We start from the raw sequence: 20,950 nt of genomic DNA on the forward strand, positions 1-20,950 counted from the left end.
CTGAAGAGTTTTAGACGTGCCCCCCAGTGGCGGAACTAGCGAGCAGTGGGCCCATGTGCGACAAAATGGCTTGGGCCCCCCTCCATCCCATCCCATCCAAGTCCACCCCCTCACCCCTGGAGAGGATCTGGTGAGGGGGGCCTGCTCAGGGAAGTGGATACCTAGCAACAGTGCCGTAACTAGACATTTTAGCAGTGTGTGCAAGAAACGGCATTGGAGCCCCACCCCTGCATGCAAAACAGGGGCAGTGCGCGCCGTAGGCGCGTGCAAAAAAACATAGTGGCGTGGCTTCGTGGTTAAGGGGTGTGGCCACAAAATAATACCAATTCATAAAACGGTGCACAGTAGTCTCCATTATTCAAATTACGCCCCACAGTAGCACCACTACACCAGGTAGAGACCCTTTTACACCTTACGGCGGACAGCGTCCTCTTTTTACACATTACAGCAGACAGCGTCCCCTTTTTACACATTACGGCAGACAGCATCCCCCTTTTTTACACAACGGCAGACAGCGTGCCCTTGTTACACATAGCGGCAGACAGCGTACATTTTTTTCACATAACGGCAGACAGCCTGCCCTTGTTAAACATAGCGGCAGACAGCGTACACTTTTTTCACATAACAGCAGTCAGCCTGCCCTTGTTACACATAATGGCAGACATCGTACACTTTTTACACATTACAGCAGACAGCTTGCCCTTGTTACACATTACAGCAGACAGCTTGCCCTTGTTACACATTTTGGCAGACAGCGTGCCCTTGTTACACATTAAGGCAGACAGCATCCCCCTTGTTACACATTACGGCAGGCAGATTCCCCCTTGTTACACATTGCGGCAAGCAGATTCCCCCTTTTTACACATTGCGGCAAGCAGCTTCCCCCTTTTTACACATTGCGGCAGGCAGATTCCCCCTTTTTACACATTGCGGCAGGCAGTCCCCCTTTTTACACATAGCTGCAGGCAGATTCCCCCTTTTTACACATAGCGGCAGGCAGATTCCCCCTTTTTACACATTGCGGCAGGCAGTCCCCCTTTTTACACATAGCTGCAGGCAGATTCTCCCTTTTAACACATTGCGGCAGGCAGATTCCCCCCTTTTACACATAGCTGCAGGCAGATTCCCCCTTTTTACACATAGCGGCAGGCAGATTCCCCCTTTTTACACATAGCGGCAGGCAGATTCCCCCTTTTTACACATAGCGGCAGGCAGATTCCCCCTTTTTACACATAGCGGCAGGCAGTCCCAAGAAAGAAAGAGAAGAAAGAAAGAAAGAAAGAAAGAAAGAAAGAAAGAAAGAAAGAAAGAAAGAAAGAAAGAAAGAAAGAAAGAAGAATTATACTTACCCTCTTCGCTGGCTCAGGCTCCTCGTGCAGCTTGACGATTCCCGGGCAGTAGAGAAGGAGGAGGAGGGAGGTAGAGGAGGGAGCCGCAGCAGCGCTGTGTTATTGGTGGAGGCGCTGCTGCTGCTGCCCCTCTGCTTCACTATAGGCTGTTCTCGGTAGACAGCCTATAGTGAAGCAGAGGGGCAGCAGCAGCAGCGCCTCCACCAGTAACAAAGCGCTGCTGCGGCTCCTTCCTTCACCTCCCTCCTCCTCCCCCCCCCCCCCCTCCGTGCCGCTGCTCCTCTCATCTCCAAGCGACCCTCCTCCCTCTTCGTGTGTTACAGAGGCGGCAGCGTGTCTGGTGCTGCGGCTGCTGCCCGTAGTGCCCTGGCCTGATCTGTTCGTTACGACGGGCGGGCGGCTGGAGTCGCAGGACGCAGACCCGACGGGAGCGCTGGTGTGCGGCTGCGGCATGATACAATGAGTCATTGTGACTCATTGTAATGCCGGCGGCTGTGGGCCCTTGAGTGCGGCGGGGCCCCAGTGCAATGCACTGCCTGCCCTGCCAGTAGTTCCGCCCCTGGTGCCCCCCACTGGTGTGGGCTCCTGCAAGAGAGCCCCAGCGTCATGCAGTGGATTTGGCAGAAGCAGAGGACTCTGCTCCTGCGATCTTGAAGAGGCTTCTTGGAGTCAGCATCAGCATTCCCTTGGTGAATCCACAATGCCCTCCTATCCGAGACTGCCATGAAATTGGCCCGTGAGCACTTGTGCCCGGTGTAGGATTTTTAAATATGTGTAGTTTACTGTATGCAAGGGTTTAAAACCTTTTAGGAACTGAGATCTAAGGTGTATTACATGTAGTTTAAAAAAAACAAAAAAGGTTTATTTTATGGCAGTAGTTTCCAAACTGGGGTTCTTGCACTGGTAGCATAGTTTGGTGGTCCAGGACCAATTAAAATTATTTATACTTTATTAAATTGGCAAAACCATTCCCTCACAACATAACTGAACCTGAGGATGACATGCTATAAACACAATTTACTTAATTTTATATTTTTTTCTGAATTTCTCAATAAAAAAAACTTTGGCCTAGGGGTGCCGTGAAACAAATTTTGATACTATTTATTTATATAGTGCTCTTTCTCCAACAGGACTCAAGGCGCTTGAGATATGGCTTCTGGAACTGAACACAGGATTCTAAATGTGGCTGTACCAAGGACCTATACAGTGGCATTACAGGTTGAGTATCCCTTATCCAAAATGCTTGGGACCAGAGGAATTTTGGATATCGGATTTTTCTGTATTTTGGAATAATTGCATACCATAACGAGATATTATGGTGATGGGACCTAAATCTAAGCACAGAATGCATTTATGTTTCATATATACCATATACACACAGCCTGAAGGTCATTTTAGCCAATATTTTTTATAACTTTGTGCATTAAACAAAGTGTGTGTACATTCACAGAATTCATTTATGTGTCATATACACCTTATACACACAGTCTGAAGTTCATTTAATACAATATTTTTAATAACTTTGAGTATTAAACAAAGTTTGTGTACACTGAGCCATCAAAAAACAAAGGTTTCACTATCTCAGTCTCACTCAAAAAAGTCCGTATTTCGGAATATTCCGTATTTCGGAATATTTGGATATGGGATACTCAACCTGTATTACTTTTTTCTGCTACTGGTTCTTTACCTATGCAAACAAGCATCTGACTTGCCTTTCCTATTGCTTTGTTACATTGCTCACCTGAAATAGTAATACTTAGATAGCTTTCCTCTTGCCATTATAATGCCCTTAATATTATAGTTAGCCTTTGTATTTTTGAGACGTGTATGATTTTGCATTTTTTGGCATTAAATGTTGCCATGTTCTTGACCATTCCTCTAGTCCAGGGGCGGAACTGCCAGAGACAACGGAGTCAGTTGCCGCCGGGCTCCAGCCCTAAAGGGGCTTCCTCCATTGCCCTCCGGCTGTTACGTGCCCTTCCTACTAAATAGACAAAGGCGCTACCAGCAGGGTCTCGCAGTTTGTACATTCCATGCCGTAACACCCTTCTTTCCACCTTTTTCAAGACCCAGCCCAGCAGCCTCGCCGCTGCCACCACCGCTAGCTGCAGCACTGCCAGCGGTGGGGTGCCCCTGCTTCTTCTCACACCACAGATAGCTGGGCAGCACTGCAACTGCCTGCCTGATTGCTCCGCCCCCTTCCGGCTCCAAAGCACCTCTGCTGCCCAGTGATCCAGGAGCCTGCTGCTAGGAAGAAGTGGCCGAGCTTCAGCAAGCGAGTCTGGACACTGGCGGAGGAAGCCATGATAACCAGATAATGGGGAGTGGAGAGCCAGTTCCAAGGTAATACTTTATACAGCTGGTTGAGATCCTGGTCGGTGGATATGGATTCCAAGAAAACCCTGGAGGTGCTTCCTTTCAAGGGAGACACTCTCTTTGGAGAAGACCTCAATAAGATTGTAGCTGATCTGGCTACTGCTAAAACTGCTTGCCTACCTAGTATGACTCCTACCACGCAGAAGGCTAAAAGTACTTTCCCTTGGCCCTTTCATCCTCAAGGTAAAGCGTACCCAAGGTCAGGCATACCCAAAGCAAGCTCATGCTTCCAGACCTGCCAAGCCCAGACTGAAGCAAGCCTGGGCTGCCCATTAGCCTGCTTCCAAAACGGACAAGCCTGCCGCATGACGGTGCAGGCCTCCCTCTGGGGGATCCCAGGGTGGGGGGCCCGACTTCTAGGTTTGGCATAATTCTAAGCTAGAGAATTCTGTTTGGAGCTCACCTTGTACTTTGTGAAGAAATAATCAGCATTGTGGCTGAGCAGATACATGTAGTGTGTGGCTGCAAACTGCATGGATCTGCTGCGTTGTAATACTTTTTTTTTCAAAGTACCAATAGCTTCATATAATGTTCACAATTTTTATGCAGGATCAAATAGCTCAATAGGTAGGGTGTTTGATTAGAATTCAACAGGTTATAGGTTTGAATCCTGGGTATGGTAGTTTGAGATGTGTTATTTAATAAAGTATGTTGTTCTGACTGCCGGCATCCTATCACCTGGGATATCATACTAAATAAATGGAGTTGATCAATTTTTTTTATTTTTATTTTAAACTAGGGACAATTTCCAGATACTTTTCTTTATAACTGAGATTGCCCCCTGGAACTTCACATCAGTTGACAACTATGCATGAGTGGGCAGTGCTTGCTCTGGATCTGCCCACCCATTTATGTGCCGTCATAAAAGAAAGCACAACTGACAGTTATCCTGGGCGTACACTACACAATTATCTGTCAGGCTATCTATCCAGTCTGGATGGATGGAATGAAAATCTGGTAATGTATAGGAGCAAATGTCAATTAACCATTTGCTCCCAAACACTAGAAAAGTGGTCAAAAATGGTCATTACACAAATTAGTTAAACCCAAAATTTAACCAATTTGTTTAGGGGACCATTTTTGTCCATTTTCTAGTGTTTGAGAGTAAATCGTTGATGGTCATTTGCTCACATAGATAACCGGATTTCTATTCCAACCAGCCAGTGTTGGAGATATGGTCTGCCAGATTACATAATGCATACCAGAGCCATAACTAGACTTTTTGGTGCCCTGTGACAGATAATTATATGCCCCCCCCTCCCCATTTTTGCAATATGGACAAAAGGCGCATGCCTTGTGGGGAAGGGGCATAACAAGATTGCTCTCAGAGAAAGCACATGAGATATGAAGATATATCTAGTATACTTGACACTCAATGGTTTGTGGTATTGCCGGGGTGCCCTCCTTAAATGCATATACAGTCACACATGGCGTGTTTGTGCAAATGGCATATCAGCAGTCAGCACTAACTGGTGACATGCCATTTGTACAAGTAAGCCATGTGTGACTAATATATAAACATACTTTATTAAATAACACCTCAAACTATCATACCCAGGATTCAAACCTATAACCTGTTGAATTCTAATCAAATACCCTACCCATTTAGCTACTTGATCCTGCATCTATTCTAACCTCCAAAAACAGATTCAGTTGCATTTTCCAGCGTGTTTTGTTTGCGCCTTTGCAAATGTCTTACATCGACAAACTTATTTAGTACTATTTTGCAAATAGGGTTACATTGTCGCAACATTGTGTTCCCTAATTGCTTGATTTTTTTTAAATGCAACAATTGATAAAGACACCTGATAATTGCTCTGTGGAGTCTTATTTTGTGTCTACTTCTTATCTACATTTAATTCCCTACCTCTAATCAAGGCATTTTTAAATGCTGGGGGCTGCCAGGACGTGAGGCCTACCTAGACTTTAGATCTGAATTTGAATGTACTTGTGAACTAACTTAATTTCCTACTTCTAAATTCATTCCTAAATTCACTACTTACATTAATCCTGTAGTTGGGCATTTTGAGCCTTCAATTGTGGGCATTGTTTTGTGTCCAGACCAGCAGCTGGTGGTGTGCATTTGCTGGAAAGGCATCGAAGACCTCCGATATGCTGCATCTCCTGATGTGTGTCTCCCTCAAGTGGCTGTCAGCAAATGCATGCTAGACACCCCATTCCAAGCTGATTGTGACATCACGGAACATGCATCATAGAACAGGCATGCTAGAATATGGGTCTTCAACCTGCGACCCTCCAGCTGCTGTGGAACTACATATACCAGCATGCCCTGCCTCAGTTTTAGCATACCTTAATAGCAAAACTGTGGCAGGGCATGCTGGGATGTGTAGTTTCACAGCAGCTGGAGGGCCACAGGATGAAGACCCATGTGCTAGAGCCAAGCCGCAGGTACATTGAATGCTAGCAAGCTGAATGTTTAAATCCTTTTTGTTCCGCAGCATTCCAATGTGGAAGATTCCATGGAACCAGAGATTATTCCATTGAGAAGGACATGCTGCCTGGATGACTGCACTGTGCAAATTAAGTCACGGAGCCAGTTGGCTTGTTGGTGGCTCTGGTGACTGGGTATTTGGGTTGGCGGTGTGTCGGAGGTGGAGCACATGCAAATGAATGTGTATCATCCAGCTAGTGAGAGTGAAAACTCATGCAGGAGTGTGCCTGCTTGTCAGTGGGTTATGCACCTTGCCAGGCGTCAAATCTCCATGGAGCAGCTGGAGGGGACAAGAGCAGGTTTGCAAAATATAGATAGAAGAGCATATATGCTGGCGCATTCTCCATGATTGTGTCAGCTTATGTTTTGGTGCACTGCACTTTCCTTCACTAAGTTTTAGCCATTTTGGTTAAACGCAAGTGTAGTGGCTTCTCGCCCTTTTGGCTGTGATCTTGTATCGTGGTTGAAGGGTCTGCTGGAGGGATTGTTTTCTTCATTGGCGAGAGACTGAAGATATTCCAGGATGGAAGGCTTGGGAACACTATCCGTTTTTCAGTTGTGGAAGAGTTGAAAGACCGGATTGGACTACATTCTATAGTAAAGGATATCTTTGTATTTATTAATCCTCCCATTATATGTGTCTGTCTTTCAATAAAGATTCGGGCTTGTGATTCCCTCACCCTCTTACACTCCACACCCATAGCCTTATTAACTGTTGTATTATTGTATTGTTTAAATGTATAGCGCAGTTCATGATTTATAGTGTAGGCTGGCCTGTGCTGTAGTTCTTGAACTGTACTATACCGACAGCATTTGTATTGTGTTTTGGCTGTGCTGCAACACGGTACTTATGTGTGTAATGTTTATGTATGTTTTTTTGCTTCTTTATGTCAATAAAGACTGCTTTTTCAATCCAATATCTGAAAACAATCAATGTTTATCTTTGATGGCAATAGAAGTGGTATGATATTTGCTGCTTTTGAAAGGCAATATCTGATATGTCCCCTATCTGGGAACCATATATTAAATGGCTTTTCAGAAAAGGGAGATGGGAGAAGAGCTTTCAGTACTTGTAGGACCGATGCTCATTTCCTATTCTAGCCTTCAAAAACAGATTCAGTTGCATTTTCCAGCGTGTTTTGGATGCGCCTTTGCAAATGTCTTACATCGACAAACTTATTTAGTACTATTTTGCAAATAGGGTTACATTGTTGCAACATTGTGTTCCCTAATTGCTTGATTTTTTAAATGCAACAATTGATAAAGACACCTGATAACTGCTCTGTGGAGTCTTATTTTGTGTCTACTTCTTATCTACATTTAATTCTCTACCTCTAATCAAGGCATTTTTAAATGCTGGTGGCTGCCAGGACGTGAGGCCTACCTAGACTTTAGATCTGAATTTGAATGTACTTGTGAACTAACTTAATTTCCTACTTCTAAATTCATTCCTAAATTCACTACTTACATGAATCCTGTAGTTGGGCATTTTGGGACTTCGATTGTGGGCATTGTTTTGTGTCCAGACCAGCAGCAGGTGGTGTGCATTTGCTGGAAAGGCATCGAAGACCTCCGATATGCTGCATCTCCTGATGTGTGTCTCCCTCAAGTGTCTGTCAGCAAATGCCTGCTAGACACCCCATTCCAAGCTGATTGTGACATCACGGTACATGCATCATAGAACAGGCATGCTAGAACATGGGTCTTCAACCTGCGACCCTCCAGCTGCTGTGGAACTACACATCCCAGCATGCCCTGCCTCAGTTTTAGCATACCTTAATAGCAAAACTGTGGCAGGGCATGCTGGGATGAGTAGTTTCACAGCAGCTGGAGGGCCACAGGATGAAGACCCATGTGCTAGAGCCAAGCCGCAGGTACATTGAATGCTAGCAAGCTGAATATTTAAATCCTTTTTGTTCCGCAGCATTCCAATGTGGAAGATTCCATGGAACCAGAGATCCTTCCATTGAGAAGGACATGCTGCCTGGATGACTACACTGTGCAAATTAAATCACGGAGCCAGTTGGTTTGTGGGTGGCTCTGGTGACTGGGTGGTTGGGTGGGTGGTGTGTCGGAGGTGGAGCACATGCAAATGATTGTGTATCATCCAGCTAGTGAGAGAGAAAACTCATGCAGGAGTGTGCCTGCTTGTCAGTGGGTTATGCACCTTGCCAGACGTCAAATCTACATAGAGCAGCTGGAGGGGACAAGAGCAGGTTTGCAAAATATAGATAGAAGAGCATATATGCTGGCACATTCTCCATGATTGTGTCAGCTTATGTTTTGGTGCACTGCACTTTCCTCCACTAAGTTTTAGCCATTTTTGTTAAGCTCAAGTGTAGTTGCTTCTCGGCCTTTTGGCTGTGATCTTGTATCGTGGTTGAAGGGTCTGCTGGAGGGAGGGATTGTTTTCTTCATTGGCGAAAGACCAAAAATATTCCAGGATGGAATGCTTGGGAACACTATCCGTTTTTCAGTTGTGGAAGAGCACAGAGGTCGGATTGGACTACATTCTATAGTAAAGGATACCTTTCTATTTATTGCCCCTCCCCTTATATGTGACTGTGTTACAATAAAGCTTCGGTCTTGTGATTCCCTCACCCTCTTACACTCCACACACATAGCCTTATTAACTGTTGTATTATTGTATAGTTTAAATGTATAGTGCAGTTCATGATTTATAGTGTAGGCTGGCCTGTGCTGTAGTTCTTGAACTGTACTATACCGACAGCATTTGTATTGTGTTTTATCTGTGCTGCAACACAGTACTTATGTGTGTAATGTTTATGTATGTTTTTTTGCTTCTTTATGTCAATAAAGACTGCTTTTTCAATCCAATATCTGAAAACAATCAATGTTTATCTTTGATGGCAATAGAAGTGGTATGATATTTGCTGCTTTTGAAAGGCAATATCTGATATGTCCCCTATCTGGGAATCATATATTAAATGGCTTTTCAGAAAAGGGAGATGGTAGAAGAGCTTTCAGTACTTGTAGGACCGATGCACATTTCCTATTCTAGCCTCCAAAAACAGATTCAGTTGCATTTTCCAGCGTGTTTTGGATGCGCCTTTGCAAATGTCTTACATCGACAAACTTATTTAGTACTATTTTGCAAATAGGGTTACATTGTTGCAACATTGTGTTCCCTAATTGCTTGATTTTTTAAATGCAACAATTGATAAAGACACCTGATAACTGCTCTGTGGAGTCTTATTTTGTGTCTACTTTTTATCTACATTTAATTCTCTACCTCTAATCAAGGCATTTTTAAGTGCTGGGGGCTGCCAGGACGTGAGGCCTACCTAGACTTTAGATCTGAATTTGAATGTACTTGTGAACTAACTTAATTTCCTACTTCTAAATTCATTCCTAAATTCACTACTTACATGAATCCTGTAGTTGGGCATTTTGGGACTTCGATTGTGGGCATTGTTTTGTGTCCAGACCAGCAGCAGGTGGTGTGCATTTGCTGGAAAGGCATCGAAGACCTCCGATATGCTGCATCTCCTGATGTGTGTCTCCCTCAAGTGTCTGTCAGCAAATGCCTGCTAGACACCCCATTCCAAGCTGATTGTGACATCACGGTACATGCATCATAGAACAGGCATGCTAGAACATGGGTCTTCAACCTGCGACCCTCCAGCTGCTGTGGAACTACACATCCCAGCATGCCCTGCCTCAGTTTTAGCATACCTTAATAGCAAAAATGTGGCAGGGCATGCTGGGATGTGTAGTTTCACAGCAGCTGGAGGGCCACAGGATGAAGACCAATGTGCTAAAGCCAAGCCGCAGGTACATTGAATGCTAGCAAGCTGAATATTTAAATCCTTTTTGTTCCGCAGCATTCCAATGTGGAAGATTCCATGGAAACAGAGATCCTTCCATTGAGAAGGACATGCTGCCTGGATGACTACACTGTGCAAATTAAATCACGGAGCCAGTTGGCTTGTGGGTGGCTCTGGTCACTGGGTGGTTGGGTGGGTGGTGTGTCGGAGGTGGAGCACATGCAAATGATTGTGTATCATCCAGCTAGTGAGAGAGAAAACTCATGCAGGAGTGTGCCTGCTTGTCAGTGGGTTATGCACCTTTCCAGACGTCAAATCTACATGGAGCAGCTGGAGAGGACAAGAGCAGGTTTGCAAAATATAGACAGAAGAGCTCTCCAGCCTAGTTTGCTGTCTGTTTCCACTTCTCTTTTCTTGAGCCGCTCCCTTATATGCCCTTGCGCACTATCCTGACTTCTCCCATCTGCTTACTTTGTGCCTTCCAACGCACAATGCGAACTACAGGTAGTGCTGCAGGGCCCACACCCTTTTACTTGCCATACAGAGCAGCTCTGGAGCTGTTACAGTGCCCAGCTTCTGCAAGAAATCAGCTTGAATGCTTCAGGGGCTGGGGCATAGCCAACATGAGCCCCACACCGAAGGAGGGTGGAGGTGTTTAATGCGAACTAGGGGTCATCCAAGCGCCGCAAAAGGCCGCCATGCCCTGCACGCCCCTTTTCTCTTTTCATATGCAGACGAGGGTTGAAGCCAACTTTGACCCACTGCTTGGATGACATCACCATATGCAAATCCATCTGCTGCAGGCCTTCCCCCAGGAATGCTTGCACTAGTTGTTGCATTTGGTTTGTTGTTTGGGGGTGCTTCAGTATTAGGCAGCCTTCTGCCCTCCCATGTTCATCTGAAAATATGTGTTCTCCCTGCAGTTGTTGTCCCCAGATGAGAGTTCCCTTGTGCTGCCTCAGTTGAATCTTCTTTACTTGACAGAGATGTGCCTGAGCAGCGGCCCTCCCCAGCCCTATCCCAAATCATACTTATTTTGCATAGGAGATACCATGGTCATGAAGATTGCTCTCCCAGGGTGAGGTTCATTCATTGCATTCTGGGTATGCTGACCCCTGTGATTTCCCCAAATGTGGGAAACTTGACTGCATTATTTGTGGTAGTGGGGGACTGTGTTTGTGCTTTCCTCTGGTCAGCTCTGGTAAAAGTCAGATTTCTTTGTCTCAGATCTTCCTCTAGCCTTGTTCTTCTTTCGAGAGTTCCCTTGTGCTGCCTCAGTTGGATCTCCTTTACTTGACAGGGGGGTGCCCAAGCAGCGACCCTCCCCAGCTCTAGCCCAACTCCTACTTACCTGCCAGGTGAGATACTATGATCATGAAGGTGCTTCTCCCAGGGCAAGGCTCACCCATTGCACTCTGGGTGTGCTGCCCCTGTGATTTCCCCAAATGTGGGAAACTTGACTGCATAATTTGTGATTCCACTGGTCGGCTTTCATATAATTCAGATCTCTTTGTCTCAGGTCTCTCTCCAGCCTAGTTTGCAGTCTGTTTCCACTTCTTTTTTTTGAGCCCCTCCCTTCTATACCCTTGTGCACTATCCTGACTTCTCCTCCTGTCTGCTTACTTTGTGCCTTCCAATGCACAATGCAAACTACAGGTAGTGCTGCAGGGCCCACAAACTTTTACTTGCATTACAGAGCAGCTCTGGAGCTGTTACAGTGCCAAGCTGCTGCAAGAAATCAGCTTGAATGCTTCAGGGGCTGGGGCATTGCCAACATGAGCCCCACACCGAAGGAGGGTGGGGGTGTTTAATGCGAACTAAGGGTCATCCAAGCGCCGCAAATGGCCGCCATTCCCTGCATACCCCTTTTCTCTTTTCATATGCAGATGAGGGTTCCAGCCAACTTTGGCCCACTGCTTGGATGACATCACTGTATGCAAATCCGTCTTCTGCAGACCTTCCCCCAGGAATGCTTGTACTAGTTGTTGCATTTGGTTTGTTGTTTGGGGGTGCTTCAGTATTAGGCAGCCTTCTGCCCTCCCATGTTCATCTGAAAATATGTGTTCTCCCTGCAGTTGTTGTCCCCAGATGAGAGTTCCCTTGTGCTGCCTCAGTTGAATCTCCTTTACTTGACAGAGATGTGCCTGAGCAGCGGCCCTCCCCAGCCCTATCCCAAAGCATACTTATTTTGCATAGGAGATATCATGGTAATGAAGACTGTTATCCCAGAGTGAGGTTCATTCATTGCATTCTGGGTATGCTGACCCCTGTGATTTCCCCAAATGTGGGAAACTCGACTTCATTATTTGTGGTAGTGGGGGACTGTGTTTGTGCTTTCCTCTGGTCAGCTCTGGTAAAAGTCAGATTTATTTGTCTCAGATCTTCCTCTAGCCTTGTTCTATTTTCGAGAGTTCCCTTGTGCTGACTCAGTTGGATCTCCTTCACTTGACAGGGAAGTGCCCGAGCAGCGACCCTACCCAGCTCTAGCCCAACTCCTACTTACCTGCCAGGTGAGATACTATGATCATGAAGGTGCTTCTCCCAGGGCAAGGCTCACCCATTGCACTCTGGGTGTGCTGCTCTTGCGATTTCCCCAAATGTGGAAAACTTGACTGCATAATTTGTGTTTCCCCTGGTCGGCTCTCGTATAATTCAGATCTCTTTGTCTCAGGTCTCTCTCCAGCCTAGTTTGCTGTCTGTTTCCACTTCTCTTTTCTTGAGCCGCTCCCTTCTATGCCCTTGCGCACTATTATGACCTCTCCTGTCTGCTTACTTTGTGCCTTCCAACGTCAATGCAAACTACAGGTAGTGCTGCAGGGCCCACACCCTTTTACATGCTTTACAGAGCAGCTCTGGAGCTGTTACAGTGCCCAGCTGCTGCAAGAAATCAGCTTGAATGCTTCAGGGGCTGGGGCATAGCCAACATGAGCCCCACACCGAAGGAGGGTGGAGGTGTTTAATGTGAATTAGGGGTCATCCAAGCGCCGCAAAAGGCCGCCATGCCCTGCACATCCCTTTTTTCTTTTCATATGCAGACGAGGGTTGAAGCCAACTTTGACCCACTGCTTGGATGACATCACCATATGCAAATCCATCTGCTGCAGGCCTTCCCCCAGGAATGCTTGCACTAGTTGTTGCATTTGGTTTGTTGTTTGGGGGTGCTTCAGTATTAGGCAGCCTTCTGCCCTCCCATGTTCATCTGAAAATATGTGTTCTCCCTGCAGTTGTTGTCCCCAGATGAGAGTTCCCTTGTGCTGCCTCAGTTGAATCTTCTTTACTTGACAGAGATGTGCCTGAGCAGCGGCCCTCCCCAGCTCTATCCCAAATCATACTTATTTTGCATAGGAGATACCATGGTCATGAAGATTGTTCTCCCAGGTTGAGGTTCATTCATTGCATTCTGGGTATGCTGACCCCTGTGATTTCCCCAAATGTGGGAAACTTGACGGCATTATTTGTGGTAGTTGGGGACTGTGTTTGTGCTTTCCTCTGGTCAGCTCTGGTAAAAGTCAGATTTCTTTGTCTCAGATCTTCCTCTAGCCTTGTTCTTCTTTCGAGAGTTCCCTTGTGCTGCCTCAGTTGGATCTCCTTCACTTGACAGGGGGGTGCCCGAGCAGCGACCCTCCCCAGCTCTAGCCCAACTCCTACTTACCTGCCAGGTGAGATACTATGATCATGTAGGTGCTTCTCCCAGAGCAAGGCTCACCCATTGCACTCTGGGTGTGCTGCCCCTGTGATTTCCCCAAATGTGGGAAACTTGACTGCATAATTTGTGTTTCCCCTGGTCGGCTCTCGTATAATTCAGATCTCTTTGTCTCAGGTCTCTCTCCAGCCTAGTTTGCTGTCTGTTTCCACTTCTCTTTTCTTGAGCCGCTCCCTTCTATGCCCTTGCGCACTATTCTGACCTCTCCTGTCTGCTTACTTTGTGCCTTCCAACGCACAATGCAAATTACAGGTAGTGCTGCAGGGCCCACGCCCTTTTACATGCTTTACAGAGCAGCTCTGGAGCTGTTACAGTGCCCAGCTGCTGCAAGAAATCAGCTTGAATGCTTCAGGGGCTGGGGCATAGCCAACATGAGCCCCACACCGAAGGAGGGTGGAGATGTTTAATGCGAATTAGGGGTCATCCAAGCGCCGCAAAAGGCCGCCATTCCCTGCACATCCCTTTTTTCTTTTCATATGCAGACGAGGGTTGAAGCCAACTTTGACCCACTGCTTGGATGACATCACCATATGCAAATCCATCTGCTGCAGGCCTTCCCCAGGAATGCTTGCACTAGTTGTTGCATTTGGTTTGTTGTTTGGGGGTGCTTCAGTATTAGGCAGCCTTCTGCCCTCCCATGTTCATCTGAAAATATGTGTTCTCCCTGCAGTTGTTGTCCCAAGATGAGAGTTCCCTTGTGCTGCCTCAGTTGAATCGCCTTTACTTGACAGAGATGTGCATGAGCAGCGGCCCTCCCCAGCCCTATCCCAAATCATACTTATTTTGCATAGGAGATACCATGGTCATGAAGATTGTTCTCCCAGGGTGAGGTTCATTCATTGCATTCTGGGTATGCTGACCCCTGTGATTTCCCCAAATGTTGGAAACTCGACTGCATTATTTGTGGTAGTGGGGGGCTGTGTTTGTGCTTTCCTCTGGTCAGCTCTGGTAAAAGTCAGATTTCTTTGTCTCAGATCTTCCTCTAGCCTTGTTCTTCTTTCGAGAGTTCCCTTGTGCTGCCTCAGTTGGATCTCCTTCACTTGACAGGGGGGTGCCCGAGCAGCGACCCTCCCCAGCTCTAGCCCAACTCCTACTTACCTGCCAGGTGAGATACTATGATCATGTAGGTGCTTCTCCCAGGGCAAGGCTCACCCATCGCACTCTGGGTGTGCTGCCCCTGTGATTTCCCCAAATGTGGGAAACTTGACTGCATAATTTGTGTTTCCCCTGGTCGGCTCTCGTATAATTCAGATGTCTTTGTCTCAGGTCTCTCTCCAGCCTAGTTTGCTGTCTGTTTCCACTTCTCTTTTCTTGAGCCGCTCCCTTCTATGCCCTTGCGCACTATCCTGACTTCTCCCGTCTGCTTACTTTGTGCCTTCCAACGCACAATGCGAACTACAGGTAGTGCTGCAGTGCCCACACCCTTTTACTTGCCTTACAGAGCAGCTCTGGAGCTGTTACAGTGCCCAGCTGCTGCAAGAAATCAGCTTGAATGCTTTAGGGGCTGGGGCATAGCAAACATGAGCCCCACACCGAAGGAGGGTGGGGGTGTTTAATGCGAACTAGGGGTCATCCAAGCGCCGCAAAAGGCCGCCATGCCCTGCACGCCCCTCTTCTCTATTCATATGCAGATGAGTGTTGAAGCCAACTTTGACCCACTGCTTGGATGACATCACCATATGCAAATCCATCTGCTGCAGGCCTTCCCCCAGGAATGCTTGCACTAGTTGTTGCATTTGGTTTGTTGTTTGGGGGTGCTTCAGTATTAGGCAGCCTTCTGCCCTCCCATGTTCATCTGAAAATATGTGTACCTCCTGCAGTTGTTGTCCCCAGATGAGAGTTCCCTTGTGCTGCCTCAGTTGAATCTCCTTTACTTGACAGAGATGTGCCTGAGCAGCGGCCCTCTCCAGCCCTATCCCAAATCATACTTATTTTGCATAGGAGATACCATGGTCATGAAGATTGTTCTCCCAGGGTGAGGTTCATTCATTGCATTCTGGATATGCTGACCCCTGTTATTTCCCCAAATGTGGTAAACTTGACAGCATTATTTGTGGTAGTGGGGGACTGTGTTTGTGCTTTCCTCTGGTCAGCTCTGGTAAAAGTCAGATTTCTTTGTCTCAGATCTTCCTCTAGCCTTGTTCTTCTTTCGAGAGTTCCCTTGTGCTGCCTCAGTTGGATCTCCTTCACTTGACAGGGGGGTGCCCGAGCAGCGACCCTCCCCAGCTCTAGCCCAACTCCTACTTACCTGCTAGGTGAGATACTATGATCATGAAGGTGCTTCTCCCAGGGCAAGGCTCACCAATTGCACTCTGGGTGTGCTGCTCCTGCGATATCCCCAAATGTGGGAAACTTGACTGCATAATTTGTGTTTCCCCTGGTCGGCTCTCGTATAATTCAGATCTCTTTGTCTCATGTCTCTCTCCAGCCTAGTTTGCTGTCTGTTTACACTTCTCTTTTCTTGAGCCACTCCCTTCTATGCCCTTGCGCACTATCTTGACTTCTCCCGTCTGCTTACTTTGTGCCTTCCAACGCACAATGCGAACTACAGGTAGTGCTGCAGGGCCCACACCCTTTTAGTTGCCTTACAGAGCAGCTCTGGAGCTATTACAGTGCCTAGCTGCTGCAAGTAATCAGCTTGAATGCTTCAGGGGCTGGGGCATAGCCAACATGAACCCCACACCGAAGGAGGGTGGAGGTGTTTAATGTGAATTAGGGGTCATCCAAGCGCCGCAAAAGGCCGCCATGCCCTGCACGCCCCTTTTCTCTTTTCATATGCAGACGAGGGTTGAAGCCAACTTTGACCCACTGCTTGGATGACATCACCATATGCAAATCCATCTGCTGCAGGCCTTCCCCCAGGAATGCTTGTACTAGTTGTTGCATTTGGTTTGTTGTTTGGGGGTGCTTCAGTATTAGGCAGCCTTCTGCCCTCCCATGTTCATCTGAAAATATGTGTTCTCCCTGCAGTTGTTGTCCCCAGATGAGAGTTCCCTTGTGCTGCCTCAGTTGAATCTCCTTTACTTGACAAGGGAGGCATTTTGGATTTTTTCTTTGGGTACCCTTACACCTGATGGTCTGAATGAGAGCATCGAACTGAACAACATTGGCAGTCTCTGAAGATTTTATCTATTGATTTACCTAATATATTATTTATTGAATATCCATTTATTGTATGTTTAATAAATAAACAAAATTATTAGAAGTAGCTATTTTGGAAACAGCTTTCCTCTTAGGATGAAACTGTATAATCCTGTTGTGTGTGTTCCTTTAAAGTTCTTTAGTAAAATCCACTAGTAATGATGAACATCAGATTTCTTCCTCCATCCTCTTTTTACACTTTCTCTTGGTTCTATATATATATATTTTTTTTTCTATTTTTATTTTTCCCCCCCTCCTTCTCCCAAAAGGCCCCCCTCCCTCCCCCCCTCCCTGTTTTAAATTTTAAAATCTTTAAATATTTAAATCTTCGAATCCTTAAATTGTCTGTTTAATATTTATTTTTTCTTCAATTCTTTTTGTTGTTTAAACAGCAATGTAATTATTCCAGGGGTTAAAATAATGAAATATAGAAATAATATTAACAAAAATTAAAGGTAAAAATGAATTGATAGAATGATCCCATTAAAAGTAAATAAATAATATGGATGTTAAGCTGAGCGGGTTGGATTCGAACATGGGACTAGCTGCATAGAGTGCATTTGATGTTTCCCCTGCGCCACAAGAAATGCTTTAGTAGTGGCATGGATTTATGTTACCCTAAAAGGTTTTGATAAAGCTAAATATTTATCTTACTTAAAACCCTTTAAGAGGCCTAAGAACACTGTACGCTATTGACGTCTGGAGTACCGTAAGGGTATGCACGTTGCGTAGCAATCGCTTAGCGTAGCGTACGCTCGGGACCACGAGAAGATCACCAGCGGCGCAGACGCTCACAATGTTAAACCTTTACATGTAAACCATGAACAATGTATTATACAGGAAAAACCTTAGTGTAATAGTGGGGTGTAGATGCAACACAATGTAACCTTATTAACTTAAAGCTGTTCGAGCGTCTCCGACAGACCTGAGAATACTTAACACCATAAGAAATACACAAATGCCGGGCTTAGGGTCTAACGCCTTATATGAATGTTATACTTGCAAAAGAATAATACAATACAAGTCATACACTACCAATATAACATAGACTAACTAACCAGATAACTACACAGGAAATACAATACAATACAAGTACGTTTAAGGAAAAAAATGAGAGAAAGAGGAGAGGAGAGAGAGAGAGAGATATGGCCCACAATACCAATAAAGACAATATGATTGCGGAGAAAAACTTACGCACAAGGGGAACGATCGCATGCGCCTCTGGATATCCAGCTCCCGATTATCAGCAATGAGAACCGTTGAAGAGTGAGAGCTGGATATGATCGGCTTGTCTATTTATGCCCCACACACACAATACAATTCAATGGTCCCTACAATCTCATTGTTCATTGGACACAGGAATTCGTCTTCGCATTATAACAAAAGGTTATAGGTTGATTCATACAGGTGGGCTGTGACTATTTCCAACTGCTCAGGTGGGTGGGAAACTAGGTTTCCCGCCGCATGGATAAGTAAGTGCAAATAATAGTAAAAGTACATAAACTTCTTATGTCCATAACTATTCGCACGAGCGATTAATCTGCTTCAAACCAACACCGGAATATTGCTAATTAAATACTCTTCCGATGGATACTAAACACCACTGTATGACTCATGTCTGACCCTTCGTATCAAACAAAGAGGGATCTCTCTGTCCATGAACATGCTATATTAACTAAACTTTCAGATTCTATCAAAGGGACCATAATCTACAAAATACATTATATGGTTAAAATATATATCGATTGAGTCGCCCGCTAGACGCATACAAACTCTACCGTAAATCCGCATATCGTGCGCCTGCGGGTGCACGCGACTGCGAGTATGCGCACGCACGGGAGAGCTCTTGCACGCGCAGCGGGAGCTCGCATGAGGTGCAGATATGGCAGTGTGCATAGTGATATTTTTCTGACTTTGACAGTCCACCCTTTGGCAGTCAACAATAACTGCCACTTCCTAAAACATTTCAAAACGAGAAAAATATATATCAAGTGTAAATACATTTCTATGATTGGGTAAGGGAGGAGAGGAGAAGGTAGGAAAAGGGTATGACCTATTGAGATAGCAGAAGCATGTGTGTATGAATCCATGTTTGGGGGGTCATGTATTATCGTGCCGTACGTGTTTTAAATCAAGCTTCGAGGTATTGCGAAGTATACATTTGAATTCCTTCTTATCCCGTGGTACGGGTCTGTGGATGGGCTGTCAAACTTTACCGAGCTCTTTTCGGCTGTGGTTGTAACAAAATGGGGGAGCACATTTTTGGTGATGATACATGAATGGGGGAATATGTGAATGCTGATATCTGTGCGGGTATTCCCTATCGACTATGGGGTAAATTTACTAAGATTCGTGTTTTCCCGTTTCAGGTCAAAGTTCAATCACGAATGACATCGAAAGTGTAAAACTGCAACTTTTTAAATTTGTTACGACGGATTTACTAAGCTGTCGTATTCGGGTTTTTCTTTTGTTCCGATGTCGATGTCATTCGTGTTTTATTTTTTTATTTTTACGGCAGTGATTAGCAAAACACTGCCGACTTTTTTACAATGAATCTCGGCCGGATCTGTGTGATCCGTGCTGGGGTTCATTTTTTTTTTTTTTTTTTAATTAAACACTGTAAAATCCAAAAAAAAAATTGCGTGGGGTCCCCTCTCCTAAGCATAACCAGCCTCGGGCTCTTTGAGCCGATCCTGGTTGCAGAAATATGGGGAAAAAATTGACAGGGGTTCCCCCATATTTAAGCAACCAGCATCGGGCTCTGCGCCTGGTCCTGGTTCCAAAAATACGGGGGACAAAAAGAGTAGGGGTCCCCCGTATTTTTAAAACCAGCACCGGGCTCCACTAGCTGGACAGATAATGCCAAAGCCGGGGGTCACTTTTATATAGTGCCCTGCGGCCGTGGCATCAAAAATCCAACTAGTCACCCCTGGCCGGGGTACCCTGGGGGAATGGGGACCCCTTCAATCAAGGGGTCCCCCCCCAGCCACCCAAGGGCCAGGGGTGAAGCCCGAGGCTGTCCCCCCCCCATCCAATGGGCTGCGGATGGGGGGGCTGATAGCCTTTTGTGATAATGAAAAGATATTGTTTTTAGTAGCAGTACTACAAGGCCCAGCAAGCCTCCCCCGCATGCTGGTACTTGGAGAACCACAAGTACCAGCATGCGGCGGAAAAACGGGCCCGCTGGTACCTGTAGTACTACTACTAAAAAAAATACCCAAAAAAAGACAAGACACACACACCGTGAAAGTAAAGATTTATTACATACATGCACACAAACATACATACATACTTACCTTATGTTCACACGAGGGTCTGTCCTCTTCTCCAGTAGAATCCAAGGGGAACCTGTTGAATAAATTCTACTCACCAGATCCCGGGTCCCAGGGTCCTCGGGGCAACCATTTGTAATCCAGGTACTTGCATAAAATAACAAAACGGAAAGCCGAGCCACGAACTGAAAGGGGCCCCATGTTTTTACATGGGACTCCTTTCCCCGAATGCCAGAAACCCACTCTGACTTCTGTCTAAGTGGGTTTCTTCAGCCAATCAGGGAGCGCCACGTTGTAGCACCCTCCTGATCGGCTGTGTGCTCCTGTACTGAGTGACAGGCGGCACACGGCAGTGTTACAATGTAGCGCCTATGCGCTACATTGTAACCAATGGTGGGAACTTTCTGCCCTGCGGTTGACCTAAAGTGACGTCACCGCTGAGCAGAAAGTTCCCACCATTGGTTACAATGGAGCGCATAGGCGCTACATTGTAACACTGCCGTGTGCCGCCTGTCACTCAGTACAGGAGCACACAGCCGATCAGGAGGGTGCGACAACGTGGCGCTCCCTGATTGGCTGAAGAAACCCACTTAGACAGAAGTCAGAGTGGGTTTCTGGCATTCGGGGAAAGGAGTCCCATGTGAAAACATGGGGCCCCTTTCAGTTCGTGGCTCGGCTTTCCGTTTTGTTATTTTATGCAAGTACCTGGATTACAAATGGTTGCCCCGAGGACCCTGGGACCCGGGATCTGGTGAGTAGAATTTATTCAACAGGTACCCCTTGGATTCTACTGGAGAAGAGGACAGACCCTCGTGTGAACATAAGGTAAGTATGTATGTATGTTTGTGTGCATGTATGTAATAAATCTT

General features: G+C 46.0%; 10 non-coding genes across 10 annotated transcripts; all 10 read left to right on the plus strand.

Moving 5' to 3' along the window:
* Nucleotides 1-10,992: 10,992 nt before the first annotated feature.
* Nucleotides 10,993-11,156, plus strand: LOC134986642 (U1 spliceosomal RNA). The gene has a single exon (XR_010192492.1). It is a non-coding gene; the product is annotated as a U1 spliceosomal RNA (small nuclear RNA).
* A 152-nt stretch (nt 11,157-11,308) lies between these two features.
* Nucleotides 11,309-11,471, plus strand: LOC134986573 (U1 spliceosomal RNA). Its single transcript, XR_010192423.1, has one exon. It is a non-coding gene; the product is annotated as a U1 spliceosomal RNA (small nuclear RNA).
* Nucleotides 11,472-12,144: 673 nt separating this feature from the next.
* LOC134986569 (U1 spliceosomal RNA) lies at nt 12,145-12,308 on the plus strand. Its single transcript, XR_010192419.1, has one exon. It is a non-coding gene; the product is annotated as a U1 spliceosomal RNA (small nuclear RNA).
* Nucleotides 12,309-12,460: 152 nt separating this feature from the next.
* LOC134986578 (U1 spliceosomal RNA) lies at nt 12,461-12,623 on the plus strand. Its single transcript, XR_010192428.1, has one exon. It is a non-coding gene; the product is annotated as a U1 spliceosomal RNA (small nuclear RNA).
* Nucleotides 12,624-13,293: 670 nt separating this feature from the next.
* On the plus strand, nt 13,294-13,457 carry LOC134986553 (U1 spliceosomal RNA). Its single transcript, XR_010192405.1, has one exon. It is a non-coding gene; the product is annotated as a U1 spliceosomal RNA (small nuclear RNA).
* Nucleotides 13,458-13,609: 152 nt separating this feature from the next.
* On the plus strand, nt 13,610-13,772 carry LOC134986593 (U1 spliceosomal RNA). The gene has a single exon (XR_010192444.1). It is a non-coding gene; the product is annotated as a U1 spliceosomal RNA (small nuclear RNA).
* Nucleotides 13,773-14,442: 670 nt separating this feature from the next.
* LOC134986643 (U1 spliceosomal RNA) lies at nt 14,443-14,606 on the plus strand. Its single transcript, XR_010192493.1, has one exon. It is a non-coding gene; the product is annotated as a U1 spliceosomal RNA (small nuclear RNA).
* Nucleotides 14,607-14,758: 152 nt separating this feature from the next.
* Nucleotides 14,759-14,921, plus strand: LOC134986591 (U1 spliceosomal RNA). Its single transcript, XR_010192441.1, has one exon. It is a non-coding gene; the product is annotated as a U1 spliceosomal RNA (small nuclear RNA).
* Nucleotides 14,922-15,592: 671 nt separating this feature from the next.
* On the plus strand, nt 15,593-15,756 carry LOC134986537 (U1 spliceosomal RNA). Its single transcript, XR_010192390.1, has one exon. It is a non-coding gene; the product is annotated as a U1 spliceosomal RNA (small nuclear RNA).
* A 152-nt stretch (nt 15,757-15,908) lies between these two features.
* Nucleotides 15,909-16,071, plus strand: LOC134986610 (U1 spliceosomal RNA). The gene has a single exon (XR_010192459.1). It is a non-coding gene; the product is annotated as a U1 spliceosomal RNA (small nuclear RNA).
* The last annotated feature ends 4,879 nt before the right edge of the window (nt 16,072-20,950 follow it).

Source organism: Pseudophryne corroboree, assembly GCF_028390025.1.
Source record: "Pseudophryne corroboree isolate aPseCor3 chromosome 7 unlocalized genomic scaffold, aPseCor3.hap2 SUPER_7_unloc_4, whole genome shotgun sequence".
In the NCBI taxonomy this organism is placed as follows: domain Eukaryota; kingdom Metazoa; phylum Chordata; class Amphibia; order Anura; family Myobatrachidae; genus Pseudophryne; species Pseudophryne corroboree.